Source organism: Culex pipiens, chromosome 2 (genome assembly GCF_016801865.2).
Source record: "Culex pipiens pallens isolate TS chromosome 2, TS_CPP_V2, whole genome shotgun sequence".
Classification (NCBI taxonomy): domain Eukaryota; kingdom Metazoa; phylum Arthropoda; class Insecta; order Diptera; family Culicidae; genus Culex; species Culex pipiens.
The window spans coordinates 155645250-155655753 of NC_068938.1; the positions used below are offsets into that span (position 1 = coordinate 155645250).

The 10504-nt window shown below is 31.6% G+C and overlaps 1 protein-coding gene across 2 annotated transcripts in view; it reads right to left on the reverse strand.

Annotated features, from left to right (window-relative positions):
* Positions 1-10022, reverse strand: part of LOC120426476 (uncharacterized) — a 72390-nt gene extending 62368 nt beyond the window's left edge. The window contains exons 1-2 of one of the 2 annotated variants that reach the window (XM_039591239.2): positions 9867-10022; positions 3582-3744 (exon numbers count right to left, since the gene is read on the reverse strand). The gene's annotated coding sequence lies outside the window, so the exon portion shown is untranslated. The remainder of the gene's footprint in view (positions 1-3581; positions 3745-9866) is intronic. The other variant, XM_052707549.1, reaches the window with a different exon arrangement.
* Positions 10023-10504: the final 482 nt, after the last annotated feature.

Consider the following 10504-nt stretch of genomic DNA (forward strand, 5'->3'; position numbering starts at 1 on the left):
TGATTGTGACCTGAAAATAGCTGTTCTGATTTTTTCCCTCTTAACTTTGAATGTTTAAATATATTGAATCTCACCTTTCATTTTAATTTCTGGAATATACAATGTTGTCAGAGTTGTAAATAAAATTACCGATGTTTTCTTACAAAATATGATATGAAAACCCTCAGGAAACGGCAAAGCTTATCAATTATCAAAACAATAATACTTATCAATTATCTTGAAATTGATTGAAATAAAATAAATTTAAATAAAAAAATCATGTTTGAAAGGCTTCAACATGGATTTTTTTACTGCAACCCAAATTTAAGCTGAAATTCTAAAATATTCAAACAATTTTGATTACAATTACATTAACAGTGTACAAAATTTAATGTAATTGTTATCTTGAAACATCTGGTTCCATAATCTTTATTCTCATATTAATAAAATCCCTTCATACTAGATTTTACATTTTTTGCAGATTTCATTGATTTCAATCGAGTAATGAAACTTGTTGATATTTAATTAACATCGAAATTTGGTAAAAGTTCATCAATGAATTCGTGGTTCTTTCAGATTTTTCGAATTGTTAAATTGGTTATATTTCTTATTTATTTATTTTTCTACATTTCTTACTGAACTTCAAAAACATTTTACTATCCCACGGGTTATCTTAGATCTTAAAGAAGTGATTTTCAACCTTTATTGAATCTCCCTTTGGCCGAATTCCAATAACTACATCCCCCCCCCTCTTTAATATCCAAATAATCGATATCATTGCACAAATGTCATGATTTTGGCATTCATGTTTGCAGAAAGATTACATTTTTCACAACATTATTTTTTTCACTCGCATTTTTTTTAAAAAATACTTGAAGTTAATTGTTAAATTGGTTATATTTCTTATTTATTTATTTTTCTACATTTCTTACTGAACTTCAAAAACATTTTACTATCCCACGGGTTATCTTAGATCTTAAAGAAGTGATTTTCAACCTTTATTGAATCTCCCTTTGGCCGAATTCCAATAACTACATCCCCCCCCCTCTTTAATATCCAAATAATCGATATCATTGCACAAATGTCATGATTTTGGCATTCATGTTTGCAGAAAGATTACATTTTTCACAACATTATTTTTTTCACTCGCATTTTTTTTAAAAAATACTTGAAGCAGTTTTAAAACCATTTTTCATTGCCTTCTCATATTTCCTGGAATGCAAAATTTCACGAAAAATATTAGTTATTAGAATTTTGCTCAAAAATGAATGAAATACTCCCGGAAATAAACTTGGAAATTAATATAAATAATGATTTAAAAAAAATCGAATAACGCAATACCTAACAAATATATTTTCAAAAGCTGCCCTGTTTTGATAGAATTTAATTTTAATAAAATTACCTAACAAAAAAAAAACGACATAAAATAAAACAAAGGTCATGATCGAAACAATAAAAACAAACTCGTAAAAGTCATTAATGTTATTTTCAAAAATTGATCATTTTGAAAGAATATTAAAACTAACTTTAACTTATTGAAATAAAAAGTACAGCTCATTTAAGAAAACTGTAACAAACATAAATATTTTCTTCTGTTTCAAAAACTGCTCGTGTTTGAGAAAATGAAAAAAAAAATAACAAAAATAATAAATTATCAGCTTTAAAAAAGACTGCGAAAAAAATGTTTAAAAAATACTTTTTTATTTTTTGGAATGATTCTGCTAAATTTCTCTGAATTTCCCATTATTTTTTTAATATACATTTTTGAATTTAAGTTTTTGTCAGCTATATTTTTAAAACAAATGCACTGCCCGGTTCGCATGAATGTTTAATATGAAATTTAAAATGTTGTTGTATCTTATAAAAGGAATTCACATATATTCAAATATATTGTAAATGTAAAAAAGTACAAATAAAGATTTTTGTTTTTTAAATGCATTTGATTTCTATTGTACAGTCATTCCCCACAAGCATGGCCAAATTCCCCCCAGGGGAAAATTCCTCACCGGTTTGTACCATTAGGTTTGTTTGACCAGAGCACAAAAATATAGATTTTTTTTGCTGATAAGTGCCTTAAAAAACATAATCATAATCATTGATTTTCTCACATTTTTAATCAAATTTATAGAAATCATCGTTTCTACTACAGCTGAACATTTAGGAATTTTTTTGAATTAATTTTGAAAAATGATTTCTGATTGCTCAAAATAAACCTTTTCACTCGTGAGTACAAATCGTACGCGATGCAAAACTGCTCCAATGCCTGCCATAAATTCTCTTCTCTTCTCTTTCTCTCACTCGAATCGATTAGTACAGCGAGTGGCTCAGAGAGGCTGGTTGCGCTACGCCGCTCTGAGCTGATTCAAAATAGTCTGCGATCGGCTATGTTTTAATCAATGTTATCCAACACATGTTGCAGTCATTTTGTTTACACAACTTTAAAAAACATATTTGACATCAATTTCCAGTATGTTTCAAGAGTTTTCCAGAGTTAAATTGACGGCAAACTGTGGTAGAGTATGCCAAACGAGTGCCGCGCTGGTGTTTTGCAAGCTTTGCTCTTCTCTGAGCATATTCGTGTGAGACTGTCGGCGACAGAGGGAGTAGGCCAAGAAAATCATGAAGTGTTGTATCGCTCTGAGCAGCGATTGACCAAGACTCACGATTGGTTGCGTGTTTTACTCGGCACCGATTTCATCGATGATTGGTGAGAAGTTTCTGATCTCTGAACCGAAAATTTTAAACTTGGTACTAAGATTTTTCATAGAATCAGAGGATTATCGGTAGGTTAACAAGTAGTTTATAGAACATTTTCAAAACACTAATTTAGCGGCAAAATTATTTAAATTTTGTTCTATATTTGACATATAATTAAAAAAAACTGTTAAATGCCATTTGGACAATTGCAGAAATCTCCGGGAAAAATTTCTTCCTGATTCTTTCATTTCTTTCTTCCTTGAGGAATACTTTTTCCCCAAGATCCTACAAATTGCTTCGTGCCTCCAGGGCCCTGTCCATTTAACCATCTCTAATTGCGCTGTCCTCACGCCGTGATTCCCTCGCCGCAGCGCGATGTACCTTAACACACGTGGTTATGCCGCCACAGCTGTTCGGCTTGTTCGAGGTGTTGATTTGTGATAAGATATTGTAGTCAATTCCTGGCCTGGCCAGCATTGCGATGAAACATGAATTTTCCCTGGCTTCTGTGCCATTTACATGAACCCGCCAGATCGTGACCGGGGGCACCGCTCGTCACGATATATGCTAAATAATGCTGACTACTGGAGCTTTTTACTACTACACGGGTCCCCATAAGGGAAAAGAAACTCTTGTAATGTGTCTTTGTTTGAACAGTTTATGGGAACTTTTGAAGCTAGCTGGACCTCGTTCCAATAGAGCATAGCTGTCACCAGAACTGTCAGAGTCGTGAGAAAGCTATTAATCTGGGCAAGGTTCAGGCATCATAAACATTGACGATTTTAATGTGCATTCTTGCATTGAAAAACATTACATTGCACACCTTATGTGTGAAGAAATATGAGGCATGAATTGATAGTAAAAATGTAAGGAACAATTCTTTTAGAACAATCGATCAAACTTACCCAGTAGTCCAACACCTCTTCTAACTCAATTTAAACCTGCGTCCAGCTGTTTACTTCAGTTCACTCAAATTTATTTTGAAATTTAAACTTCTCACTTTTCGTTCCACCAAATCGTAGTCAAAACTGGTCGTCGTGGTTCACGTTCTCGCCGCTATTCGAAACGCTGCATAAATTAATTCAAACACTAATTTTTATTTCCACTCGCCTTTCCACAACCTTCCTCGCCCTGCACTTTTGCAGAGGGGAAAGATTCACACCTTTCGCCAGTCAACCGGCAGCAGCAGCAGCAAGCAATACTAAAATTAGCTTCTTCGCGGGAAAACCTGCTGCTAATGCTGGACTGGACTTGAGCCACACACGCGTTTGCACTTAATTATAATTCGGTCAGATGCGCTCACGCGTGTGTTTAGTTGAGATATAGTCACACTCACTAGCAAGAGACTATGTCGCATCGCGTTTTGATCGAGAGTGGGGTTATTTTTAAGTATCCAGAGAAATCTGTTTCGAATGTTCAGTTTGGAGGAAGTGATTTGCGAATTGTGTTATGAGCTGAAAAGTGATTGGCAGGTGATGAATTTAACCAAATAATTTTTAAGTCACGTTTAAGTTTTGAATGTTTTTAGAAGATTTTTAGTTGCTTTGCAAAATTATATTATTAGGGGGCAAAACTTTTTTTTTTAAACTTCAAAATTTCAATGGAAATTTAGGTGCATTCAGCTGTAATCAATTTAAAATGCATTCCCCTGCGTTTAGAATCACTTTTAGCATGTTTGGGATGATTTAAAAATCTAATGATTTTTTTTAAAATCTTCGATTTTTAGTATCGCAAAAAGTTTTTTCTCGTCAAATCTTACATTTTTTGAAAACTAATGATTGCAAAACAACTGAATTAGTGTGAAATGCATTTTTAATAAACTTTTTCCATGCAAATGTTGAAACTATGGTTTGCTATTTCAATATTAATATTTTTATCTTGATCATATTTGGCCTGAAGCTTAAAAAAGTCCAGGAATAATATCCAGCTCCACGATTTTGGACATAAGTTCCATTTTCTCGGCTCCCTAGTTTAAACAAATCTTTTGAATGATAGAATTTAAAATTGTACCATTGGTATTCAGATTATAATTGATGGCTTTAAAATCCTGTCTAGCTTCGAGAATTTCTAACATTAATTTAAGCTTTTATTATTCGTTCTTCGGGCAAAATGATCTTGAGTAGAGATTGATGCCTTTCTCACAAAATAAATTGCAAAAGCTTTTTGAATATTTAATGCTTGCAGAAAGCTTAATAATAAAAGCTATTAGTTGCTAATTATACTATTTTTTACATGCACTGTAATTCTTCAATAACCTAGTGGAATTTCCCACACACTAACCGACATTTGATCAGAATATGAATCTGAATCTGAATCAATAAGTATACTGGAAGATAGGTCTTGGAATAATATTTTAAAAGATCATTCTAAATATAGTGCTATCCCGTTTTTGGCAACAAGAGGCGATTTTTATTGTGCCAAAATTGGGAAATCATTGAAAAGTGTGATTTGAAGAAAAAACTACTAACCTTTCCGAATTATGGTTAGGTTAGGAACCATCCATAAATCGCATAATGAACGAAATAGAAAAGTCATTTTACAAGGAAGAATTAATTACATAACATATGTTTTTCTCAAATATTATACTTAAAAATATAATTGTGAATTTAGGATATGATTTAGGATTAATATACGTAATTACTGTTTTGAGTTCATGAAAAAATCGATTGTTGCCAAATTGGATGGCATTGTAGTGATTTTTTATCCTTTTTATCATCTTTTCTGTATTTTTGAGTTAAGAAGAAGAGTTTGTAGGAATAATGATTAGAAATGTGTAGTAAAAGCATTTAAAGAAATTAAAGTTTTACTAATCCATTTTTGCAACGTTTTTCAACGGCTTGATATTTTTCAGTTATGTTAAGTATCATGAAGTCTTCAAATGCCATATAATTACTACTCGTGATTTTTGTCTTTTCAATATTTATAATCACAAAAGAAAAAATGTAAAAATAGAGACACATAAATCAAATATTATCTAACTTTCATTTATCAAAAAATATTATTAACAAACTTTCTTTGTTTATTTTGCAATTTTCAATGATTTTTTTTATACTTTTTAATTTTGAAATTTTTTTTTTGGTATGATGAAACTTGTAAAAAAATATGTTGAAGATGTGTAGAAAAAGTTGTTTGTTTGATAAATATAGTTATTATTCAAGCGTTTTGTGATACTATCAGAGGAAAATGAATATATCAAAATTGTCACTGAACGAAACCAATAATTAATTTTAATTCATAATTGAGCTTGAATTTTTTACTTAGCTTTTCGTTAACGAAAAAAAAAACTCTAAAATCTGCTTGAAATAAATGCAAAAATATGTTATTGCAGTATTATTGTGTAGAGGAAAGTTAAGTTGAGAATTAACAATAGTTCAATAAACAAAATATTACCCGCTGACACAAAATATTCATTGCAATTTTTGTATGAGTTTAATTTTGTTCAGTTTTACATCTGAAAGATTTTAAAATTTTAATATCAAAATAATTTGCTCTCCAAACGAAAACCATTTTTAATTCATCAAAAGTAGGATTATAATATTTGATTATTAAAAATGCATTTTTTATCAACATGTAATATATTCTTAAATTGAATAAAAACTTAATTTCTACCTAAAATATTCAAATCATTTAAAATTTTTACTCACGTTATACAATGCATCATATTCATCATTATTTTACTAATTTTAAAAGAGATTTGAAAATAATATAGCTCAAACTGTTTTGTGTTTTCTTTTATTGAACTTTACATTGTGTTATCCGTGAAATGTCACAAAGGACATTTCGCTGTATGTATTTACATGTAAAAATCAGCATTTTGATAGAGGAGCAATTCTCTACAAAACCGGCCGATTTCGACCATTTTTATTTTTTGTATTTTTTGATTTTGCTCAAACTTTGTGGGGGCCTTCCCTATGACCAAAGAAGCCATTTTGCATCATTAGTTTGTCCATATAAATTTCCATACAAATTTGGCAGCTGTTCATACAAAAATGGTACGTAAATATTCGAAAATCTGTAACTTTTGAAGGAATTTTTTGATCAATTTGGTGTCTTCGGCAAAGTTGTAGGTATTGTTAAGGACTATTTAGAAAAAAATGGGTACACGGAAAAAAAAAAATTCCCGATTTTTTAATTAACTTTTTTTTCACTGAAACTCAAATTCCCAAAATACGTATTTTTTGATTTTCGAGATTTTTTGATATGTTTTAGGGGACAAAAATCCGCAACTTTTGAGCTATAGAGAAACATGGTCAAAAAATCTGCCGCCGAGTTATGATTTTTTTTAAAACTGGTGATTTTTGGAAAAAATCGAAATTTCATACATAAAATTTTTTTGACCTCATTTTTTTATGCAAAATTGAATTTGCAATCGAAAATTACATTACAGATTTTTTGACAAAGGGCCCCGTTTTCAAGATATAGCCACCGAAAGTTTGATTTCAGCGAAATATTTGCAGTTTTTCGATTTTTAAAAATAGTGACCATGAGTGACCATTTCTAAAAATATTTTTTTTGAAAAGTTCAGAAAATTTGCTTTAAAATTGTCTAAGAGACATTGAAGATTGGACCTCTGGTTGTTAAGATACAGCGGCTTAAAGAAAAAGAAACACGAAAATTGAAGTTTTCTAAGTCTCACCCAAACAGCCCACCATTTTCTAATGACGATATCTCAGCAATTAATGGTTCAATTTTCAATGTTAATACATGAAACATTCGTAAAATTTTCCGATCTTTTCGAAAAAAATATTTTGAAAAAAATTAAATCAAGACTAACATTTTAAAAGGGCCAAACATTGCATATTATGCCAATTTAAAATGTTAGTCTTGATTTAATTTTTTTCAAAATATTTTTTTCGAAAAGATCGGAAAATTACGAATGTTTCATGTATTAACATTGAAAATTGAACCATTAATTGCTGAGATATCGTCATTAGAAAATGGTGGGCTGTTTGGGTGAGACTTAGAAAACTTCAATTTTCGTGTTTCTTTTTCTTTAAGCCGCTGTATCTTAACAACCAGAGGTCCAATCTTCAATGTCTCTTAGACAATTTTATAGCAAATTTTCTTAACTTTTCAAAAAAAATATTTTTAGAAATGGTCACTCATGGTCACTATTTTTAAAATTCGAAAAACTGCAAATATTTCGCTGAAATCAAACTTTCGGTGGCTATATCTTGAAAACGGGGCCCTTTATCAAAAAATCTGTAAAGTAATTTTCGATTGCAAATTCAATTTTGCATAAAAAAATGAGGTCAAAAAAATTTTATGTATGAAATTTCGATTTTTTCCAAAAATCACCAGTTTTTCAAAAAATCATAACTCGGCGGCAGATTTTTTGACCATGTTTCTCTATAGCTCAAAAGTTGCGGATTTTTGTCCCCTAAAACATATCAAAAAATCTCGAAAATCAAAAAATACGTATTTTGGGAATTTGAGTTTTAGTAAAAAAAAAGTTAATAAAAAAATCGGGAAATTTTTTTTTCCGTGTACCTATTTTTTTCTAAATAGTCTTTAACAATACCTACAACTTTGCCAAAGACACCAAATTGATCAAAAAATTCCTTCAGAAGTTACAGATTTTCGAATATTTACGTACCATTTTTGTATGAACAGCTGCCAAATTTGTATGGAAATTTATATGGACAAACTAATGATGCAAAATGGCTTCTTTGGTCATAGGGAAGGCCCCCACAAAGTTTGAGCAAAATCAAAAAATACAAATAAAATCCATTTCCGGTTTTGGTAGAGAATTGCTCAGAGATATTTTATGATCAATATCTTCAAAAAATTAGTTCTGAAATAACCATGCAATATTTTTGAATATTTTAACAACAGCTTCCAAAATGCTCTACTTATGGTTTGTTTTAATTACAAAATTATTTTTTTAAACACTGAGGATAATTTTTTCAAGTGATTTTTCGAATTTCGCGGCATTTTTACGGATAACGCGGATTCCGTGAAATCGCGAAAAATCACCAGCCCTATCAATAACTAAAAATGATACAAATTAGAATTCCAAAAGTGAACATTTAGATTTTGTCAACCAAATCAGTAGTTGAAAGTTGATAATTTATAAATCGGTAATCATTTTAATTTGATATCTTGGTACAGTTTCGCAACATTTTGCTCGAATATTCTTCTTTCGCCTTTTTCTCGATCTCATGCAGAGTTGAAGGACAATTGTATGCAAATTATAAAAAAATGCAACAGCTTTCAAGCAAATACAAAACGTCAATGGTTTGTTTAGATTTTTAATCACTTTATTGACATTTTCTAAATGATTTTATTTGGTTCTCTCCCCAGTAGACTGAAAATAAATTTACTACCAGCACCACACCGCCAAATAAAAACCTGACGATAAACAACAAACCATCGGCTCTCGCCAATATACTAACAATAGTATGCTATAAAAACGAAGAAAATCGCACCACACCAAACCCAATCCACCCCCTTTGTCCGTTCACTGTTCACCACCCTTCTTCTTCCTTCCTTACACACTTGTCGAAAAAGCGTGGATGACGCGTAAATCCACCCACGATTAAATTTTGTCTCCTCACCACCACGCGGCTTTTTCTTATTGTTTTTCTAGTTGTTTGTGCTCTTCTTACTGCTTCACTTTTTCGCACACACTTACTATGCCTAGGACAGAAAATCTGGTCACTGGGAAAATGCCGACGGCGCCATTAACCCTCAAATATTCTTTTAAATTGTTTTATTAAATTAATTTTCCTTTGATCAGTGTATAAAATTTAGTAACTTTGAATCAACAAAATGATTCGACCAATTTAGTATTTCCTTGTTAATTTTTTATTATTTTATTATTTTTATTGATTTTTCTTTTTTGAATTTGATGACAAATTTTTTAGACAGGGTTAATATGGAAAAATTGGGGAGCTCAACGGGGATGGCTAGTTTGTTTTCAACCCCCCACGGATGTTGAATGTAAAACTTTCTGCGATGGGGAAAATGTCTCGCACTAAATTATATTTCCCACATAAAACAAGCCGAAAATGAGATCAGCATTTTGAGACACTTTTTAACGTTCACGGTCACTCTTGGAATGAAAATCACGGTGGAAATTTTCACGGTCACATTTTTTTCAAAGAGAGGAAAAATCGAGGAAATTATTTTCACCAAGTTTTTCCTTTCTCTCTATAACTTAGTCACCCAGACTAGTGGCGCAAACTAACCGATAGTAATAGCACTACGAAGAAACTTTCGATTCGAGATTCGACACGTCCGTTCGCGGTCACGGTTCAAACGCAACTGGTTGGCTCGCGGTCGCGAAAGAACATCTCAGTCGGTCGGCGAAAAGGACGCGAAAGAGTGGACGGCCAAAAACATCAGCACGCGCGCGCTCGCGGTTTTTGTCGTCGTTAGTCGGTGTGACTAATCGTTATGCTGCAGTTTTTGGGAGAATTCTACGCGCTGCGATGTACCGGAGAAATTGCAGGAAAGCGGTGAATTGTTGAAGAGGGAGAGAGTTTTTTTTTTTCGTGAGAGAGGAATGAACGCTACTGGAGTTCACTCGTGAACATGGGTTATTTAGGAGATATAAACATATTTTGCTCAGATAATATCAGAAATTGGAGATTTTGTATTAAAATTTTATTGTTTATTTAGTTTTATCGTGTTCATTTATTTCTTATACAATGTCGTTTTCAAAAAAAAACGTTACTTAATCCACCTATAAGGTGAATGGAGCCTTCCTCAAATTATTGTTTGCGTTTCCTCTTGACCCGGTGCTGTGAGGCAAAAAGAAGAACAAAATCAAGTTCATCAACCTGAGCGTCATAACTTTCGTTCGGTGCGACATCTGCCTGGCAAC